General features: G+C 47.8%; 1 pseudogene; it reads right to left on the bottom strand.

The window, feature by feature from the left end:
* The window catches only part of LOC109323862, a 9389-nt pseudogene extending 8278 nt beyond the window's left edge, over positions 1-1111 (bottom strand).
* Positions 1112-7108: the final 5997 nt, after the last annotated feature.

The raw sequence follows: 7108 nt of genomic DNA, 5'->3' as shown, positions 1-7108 counted from the left end.
GCATGGGATGGAGCCATGAGCAGCTCATCCAGAGCATTCAGGGGAGGATGGCTCTCACCAGTATGCGCACCCTGCTAGGGCATGCAGGGTGAAAGTGTACTGCTACTGCAGGCTGGGACCAGGGCAGTGCCACACTCTTCTCAGTAGAGGGCTGTGCTGGGCTGTGCTTGGGCAGGCGGCAGCAGAGCACTGGGAAGGGGACTACAGGGGGGGAAGGGACTGCAGCCACTCCAGAATTTGCCATAGCCCCCCCCATGTCTCCTCCCAGCACTGCTGCTGCCCATCCCAAGTGCAGCCTGGATCAGCCCCCTGCCGAGAAGAGCTTAGCACAGCCCTGGCCCCAGCCCTCAGTGGCAGCCTGCCTTCTCCCCATGCACAGATCTGGGGGCACCCCCCCATGCCCTTCTGGGGTGTGTGCAGCAGTAGGAGCTGCCCCACCTTTCCACACCTCCCAGATGAGCCACTCATGGCTCCATCCCGTGCTCTGCCCTGGATGTGCAGTGCCTGCCCCTGCCCTGTCCCACTCCCTTTCTCACCATTTGCCCCCCCCCACACCCCTTCCCTCACAACATACTTACCAGCCAGATTCAGCTGCATTCCATGCTGCCGAACTGCACTCCTGGCTGCCTGCATGCTGCGCCGAGGCTGCTCTCATGCATGAGGCATTTATTAGTGACATTATTGGCCACATCAGCAAAAAAAGCCGATTGCTGATACTGTAAATTTTCCTTATACTGATGCTGATCTGATATGGGACTGATGTATCGGTGCACTTCTAATTTCAGGGCATGATTAGTTATGATGCTCTCTCTTTTATTGCTGGACACACCAAGACTTCATGGAAACTTTTCCATCAGTGCCATCACTTCATGCGTCTTGGGTGGCTATGCATGACTCAAAGAAGGCAAAAAGCACAGAAGAGCTTATTTATAAGTTTGCCTAGGGTCCACAGTGCTGACAAACCACAGACCATTTTGTACATACATGTGTGGTCATCAGAGACTCTACACAGAGAGATGCCATTGCCAGTCACTAGTCTGGATACAGATACAATGTCTGGTTCCATTAGCTCTTCCTTCATGTACAGTGGGGTAGAAGATGGCAGAAGCATCATAAGTTTTTCAGTGATGGGGGAGGTGGGGGAAGAATTATACTGACCTCTAGCAATGGAGGGGAGACTTTCCTGCATAGTCTCTCATCCCTTGAGTGGCAGGTGCTACCACTGTTACTTTAACAGCATGGGCTGAGCTATTGCCACAGAAGAACAGCAGTGCTGGGGGCCCCTTCTGGTGCCCCATTCACTCCTGAAAACAGGGATGAGCCTCCCATGGAAAGCCCCCCTGTGGGGAAGGGGCATCATTCCACTCTCCTGTCTCCCACCAGACACACTGCTGGGCATGGCACTATCCCTGCCCACTCTGCCTCCTCGCTCCCTATGACAGGGCTATGCAGGGCTTTGTGTGCTGTGGAAAGATTTGGGGGAGGGAGGAATGGGAAGGGATCCATACTGCCCCCCTCTCTAAGTTGGTGCCCAGGGCTAGTGCACCTCTTGTCCCATCCTAGTTTTGCTACTGGAAGAGGACACACAACTCATGCCATTTCTGCCAAAAGCAGCAGACTTCATGAAGGCAATATTCTGAGGCTGCATAAAAAAGTGCAAAAATCAGCAATACACTTGTACAACAGCATGACTTGTCTGTATAGGAGTATGCAGTGTAGGCAACTTGAGTGCCAATGTACTTGGCATTTATTTATTAAGGACAGTATTATCAAATAAAAAGAGGTGTCACATAAAGGGACCAAAAACAATGTTGACTCAAGCTGCCACTGTATGCCAGGTTTCTTGAATTAGTACTCATGTTCACCTTGTGTGCATTAAAATGTTTACTTACTGCTCAGCTCATGGGCGACTGGTGTCACTTTAGGCAGGGGGGGCACATGCCCCCCCAGCAACCAGTCAGTGACTGAGGGGGAGGGGAATCCTTCTGCAGCCAACCTTGCTGACTGGGGGGGAGAGTCCCCTATGGCCAATCCCCCTGACTGGAGGGGGTAAAGGGGTGCCCCTGCGGCCATTTCCAGAAGTGACTGCGGCCACTTCTGGGAGTGTCATGGCACTCCACTCCCTGGCTGGCACTTGTTGGGGGGCAGGCACTGGCGCTCCTGCCTGCCCTCCCTGCCCGTCACCTAAGCGGCAAGCACAGATGGTCAGGGGTGTACCAGTGCTCTCAGGGGGTGGACATGCACCCCTGTGCACCCCTTATGTGTCACCACTGGCTCAGCTGATAAAGTATTTCAATTTGCTTTGAAAACAGAGGTTTCCAGATTGTGTGTCGACTTGCTGATTGTTAGATCAGCTTGTTTACTTTTGTTTCAAGGTGGTAAAGTTCAAGTTTTCAGAATGATGTAAACACATTCCTCTATGGTTGTATAATGTATTACAAGATTTCAACTACCTCTTGCACATATGAAACTAAACTTCAATTGTTTTAGAAAAGGGGGTGCCTATCCTCAGATCAGGTGTATTACAACCTACAATGCATGAAGAACCAGATGACTTTTCTTAATCCTATGTTAAAAGGAAACAAAGATTTACAGCTCACCAATTTCAATGTGTTACTATGTTCTTTTGGTAGAGGCCCTTATGTACAACAAGCAGCTTGTTGATAATCATATTTGAATTCAACACGCCCTATCTTAAAAGGTTTGTTTTCAACTTCAAAAAAAACAAACCTCTCCTCTTACTGCCAACTTTTTTGCTAACCCAACTAATCTATAGCACCCTAATGTGATGGAGCATGGACTTCAATTTCCTTTGTGCCAGGAATGCGCCCTTTGCCCTTTCTGTGAAAACTCACCCAAATTTGGTGAAGTCATCCAGAAAGTTAAGCATTCTTTGTGACAAGCTCTTCTCTCACAGTGGGGCTTCTTTGATGTCTTTCCTGGATACCAAAGAGCATCAAGGGATCCCCAGCTGAAAGGTCTCAATTCCCTGGTGCTCCACTGTGTCTTCATATGCAAATTAATCCATTTTATTCTCCAGGCCCATTTTTTAGTAGCTGAGACAGAGACCCACCTCAACTCTCAGGTCCAGTTAAGGAAAAGTTAACCCATTTCCATACAGTTAGTCTAATAAAAATGTAGCACAAAAAAACCCTTGACCTTGAAGTGATTGCTTGATCAGCAGTAATGACTTAAACTCACCTGAACTCAACTTTTCTGAAGTGACCTGGCAACAATCTTTGTCTTCATGAATGAACAGACAACAGTTGGGTTGATATTGACTGAACTTGCATGAACTCAGTTGATATATAGCTTCACTGAAATGTCAGCAAACAGTTTCCCTACAGGCCATGAACAGAGGTTTTTTAAAAAGCAAACATGACAAAGAATCAAAAGCACCACCTACCAAGAAATACATTGGAAGCAGTAGAGAGAAAGGGCTGATGACCAGAAAAACAGTTAATCTGAAAACAAGGATAACATCAAGCAAAGAAGTTGACACTTGGAGTGACACATACAAAAAAGGTCATCCTGAATATAACTCTACAGAAGTTATTAGGGATAAATACAGACAAAAGTACTTTATTCTATTTAGAACAAGAATTGTGACAAGTCAGCAAACAAAGACAGTAAATTACTCAATTAACAATGCTGATAGAATCTGGGTGGGATGTAGTATGGTTGGTCAGTGGTTGGAGCAGATAAGGGAATCGGAGAGTTCCTGGAATCCTAGGTTCTGTATGTGATTTGGCCCATGTGTTGCTGTATGCCCTGAGCTAAGGAAAGCTGGCCAGAAAATGAAATTTGTGTCTTACAAAAAAAATACAGTTCTGGAGATTAGATTGATGTTCCTTTATTTCTGTGTCCCTTCCTTGGAGATGGTTCCTTGATGCAGTATGAAGGTTTGCATGTTCCAATAACTCAGGAAACAGAGCCAGCAGGAGTGTTAACTCCTGCTAGGGTCACCCCAGATGGATGGGTCAAACACTCTGTTAGGTTGGGATTTGAATCAGCAGGCTATCCTTATTACAGAAATGCAGCACAGGAGTTTTTTCAGCAAATTGCATAACAGACAGTCATAAATCCCAAAATCAAAGATAAAGGCCAAGGTAGGAGCAGAGGCATCCTGGAGATCAACATGTGCCTGTGTAGATGGCATCACCAGCAGAATTTTGGCTTCTTTGACCAGGGGATGGTATTTCAAGAAGAAGGGCTGATGGGAAGAGATATTGTCACCTAGTGAAAAGCGGGGAGAGTGTTTTTTTCAAAAGGGCTGCCAACCGAATAAGAATGGCTTTAAATAAGGTCCAAGACCCTTGCTTATATGTTAAGTACTGGCAGGCAGTGCAGGTAAGATTCAGCTTCAGAAAAGACTTTACTTGGGGTCTAGGGTGAGCATCTACACATGCAATTATGGTGCCTAAATAAACTGTGGAGCTTATTGACCTGGAGTTGACTGTTCCAGGTGCGCTGTTTGAACATACACCTGGGAGCAATTAATTCTGGAGCAATAAGCAATGAGCCCTGCCCAACTAACACTACTGCGCGGTAGCAACGAGCCCTACCAAACGCTAGACTTAGTCCTGGCCAAAGAAGATGACCTTGTGACTGACTTAAATATGGAGGGAAGTCTAGGCAACAGTGACCATGAAACCATCATGTTCACTGTCTGACATAAGGCAGACAAAGCGGGACTGAAGTCCTGGACTTCAAAAATGCAAATTTCAAGAAGTTTAGGTCACTAGCAGGGCAAGTGCTGTGGGACCAGGGACTGCAGGCAAAAGGTGTGCATGAAGAGTGGTTGTTCCTTAAGGACACGATTCTTGAAGCACAAAGGAAGTCCATTCCTACGTGGAGAAAAGGTTACAGAAGAACTGGGAAGCCCTCTTGACTAAACAGGGAAATCACGGTCCTTTTAAGAAAGAAGAAGCTTATAAACAATGGAAGCTCGGGGCGGGCCCCAAGGAGGACTACTCCACGATGACCTGCATCTGCAGGGAACAGATAAGACAGGCTAAAGTGGTGACCAAACTTAGATTAGCAATGGGAATCAAGGACAACAAGAAGTCCTTCTTTAGGTACATAGGGAACAGAAGAAAAACAAATCAGAGTGTGTGGCCATTGCTCAGCGACCCAGGAAAGCTGGTTACCGGTACCCAGGAGAAAGCTGAACTCCTGAATAACTAATTTGCCTCAGTCTTTCACTGGACCAAGGGGAAAACCATGCCAGGTAGAGCAGAGGATGAGCACGGTAGGAATAATTGCCTTCCTACTATTGTTGCAGAATTGGTGTATGACCAATTTAAAAAATGAGACATATACAAGTCAGCAGGACTGGATGATCTTCATCCAAGAGTGCTGAAGGAGCTGGACAAAGTCATTGCAGAGCCCCTGGTGAAACTCTTCCACAACTTGTGGCACTCTGAAGAAGTCCCTGAGGACTGGAAGAGGGTCAATGTTGTGCCCATCCACAAGAAGGGCAGGAGGGAAGACTTGGGTAACTATAGGCCAGTCAGCCTAACTTCTATCCTTGGGAAAATCCTAGAAAAGTTCATCTAGGAGTCTATCTACAGTAAGCTTGAAGAAGGTAAGATTCTGAATGACAGTCAGCATGGCTTCCTCATGGGCAGGTCTTGCCTTACCAATCTCATCTCCTTCTATGACCAGGTAACTTGCCACCTGGACACGAGAGAGCAGGTTGACATTGTATACCTTGACTTCCAAAAAGCCTTTGATCTAGTAACCCACAATGTCCTTGCGAGAAAATTGAGGATTGTGGGCTTAACTCTGAGACAGTCAGGTAGATGAGAAACTGGCTGCAGGATAGGACCCAGAGAGTCATAGTGAACAGATCTGTGTCATCCTGGTGAGAAGTGTGCAGTGGTGTCGTGCAGGGGTTGGTGCTCAGTCCAGTACTTTTCAACATCTTTATTAACAATTTGGATGTGGGGGTGAAGAGCTCACTGGCCAAGTTTGTAAACAACACCAAGTTATGGGGGAGTGTGGTCACACTTGAAGATAGGCTACAGATACATAGGGACCTAGCAAGCTTTGCCGATTGGAACCTGATAAAATTGAACATTGAGAAATGTAAAGTGCTCCACCTGTGGACGAGCAACCCTCAACACACCTACAGGCTTGGTGGCACCAAACTGAGTAACACCACAAATGAAATGGACCTGGGGGAAACAGATCAGAGTATGGATATGAGCTGGCATACATCAATCAATGCATCACCAGCAAAACCAAAGAGGTGATTCTTCTGCTCTACTCAGCACTGGTGAGACCTGCATCCAGTTCTGGGCACCACACTAACAGGGATGTGGACAAGTTTGAGAAAGTCCGAAGAAGAGCAACCCGTATGATCAGAGTCTTACATGACATGCCATATGAGGACAGGTTGAGGGATCTGGGACTCTTCAGCCTGAGGAGAAGAAGGCTTAGAGGGGACCTGGTAGCAGCTTACTTCTACACTAGGGGAGTACATCAAGGGTTGGTGAGCAACTGTTCACCGGGGCACCCAAGGGGAAAACCTTGGAATAATGGCCACATACTCCTGGAAAGCTGATTCAGGCTCAACATTAGGAAAAACTTCTTCCCAGGGTGTCCAGACTGTGGAATACGTTCTCTCCAGAGGTGGTGGAATCACCTACCCTGGAAATCTTCAAGAGGAGACTAGACAGTCACCTTGCTGGGGTCACCTGGCCTCCAGTTGTCTTTCCTGCTTGGTGCAGGGGGCTGGACCCAATGATCTTTCTAGGTCCCTTCCAGCCTTACAATTTATGAATCTATGAAACTCCCTCTCTCCTTCCCTATGAGGGTCTCAATCCCCTCCCTGCCCTTGCCAGACTCACCTGCGGGAGCTGCCTGGTGGCCATGTGTACATGCGAGCATGCAGGAAGCAGATTGCAGCTGTCCTGGCTCCAGCCCTGTACTGTCACTGCCCCATGAACCCAGCCCTGGTCCTGCCTGCCCATCCTGCTCTTGGGTGCTGCTCCCCACCCACCCATGGCCCTATCCCACCTGCCCAGCCAAGCGGGCCCTGCCTGTTGAGAAACCCTGCCTATCGGCTCCATCTAATGCCCTGGGCAGTGGGTGCGGGGTGAAC

Source organism: Crocodylus porosus, unplaced genomic scaffold (genome assembly GCF_001723895.1).
Source record: "Crocodylus porosus isolate Cpor-Errol unplaced genomic scaffold, CroPor_comp1, whole genome shotgun sequence".
NCBI classification, from domain to species: domain Eukaryota; kingdom Metazoa; phylum Chordata; order Crocodylia; family Crocodylidae; genus Crocodylus; species Crocodylus porosus.
Note: the sequence above shows the minus strand (reverse complement) of the source record. Positions and strands in the feature narration are given on the sequence as shown.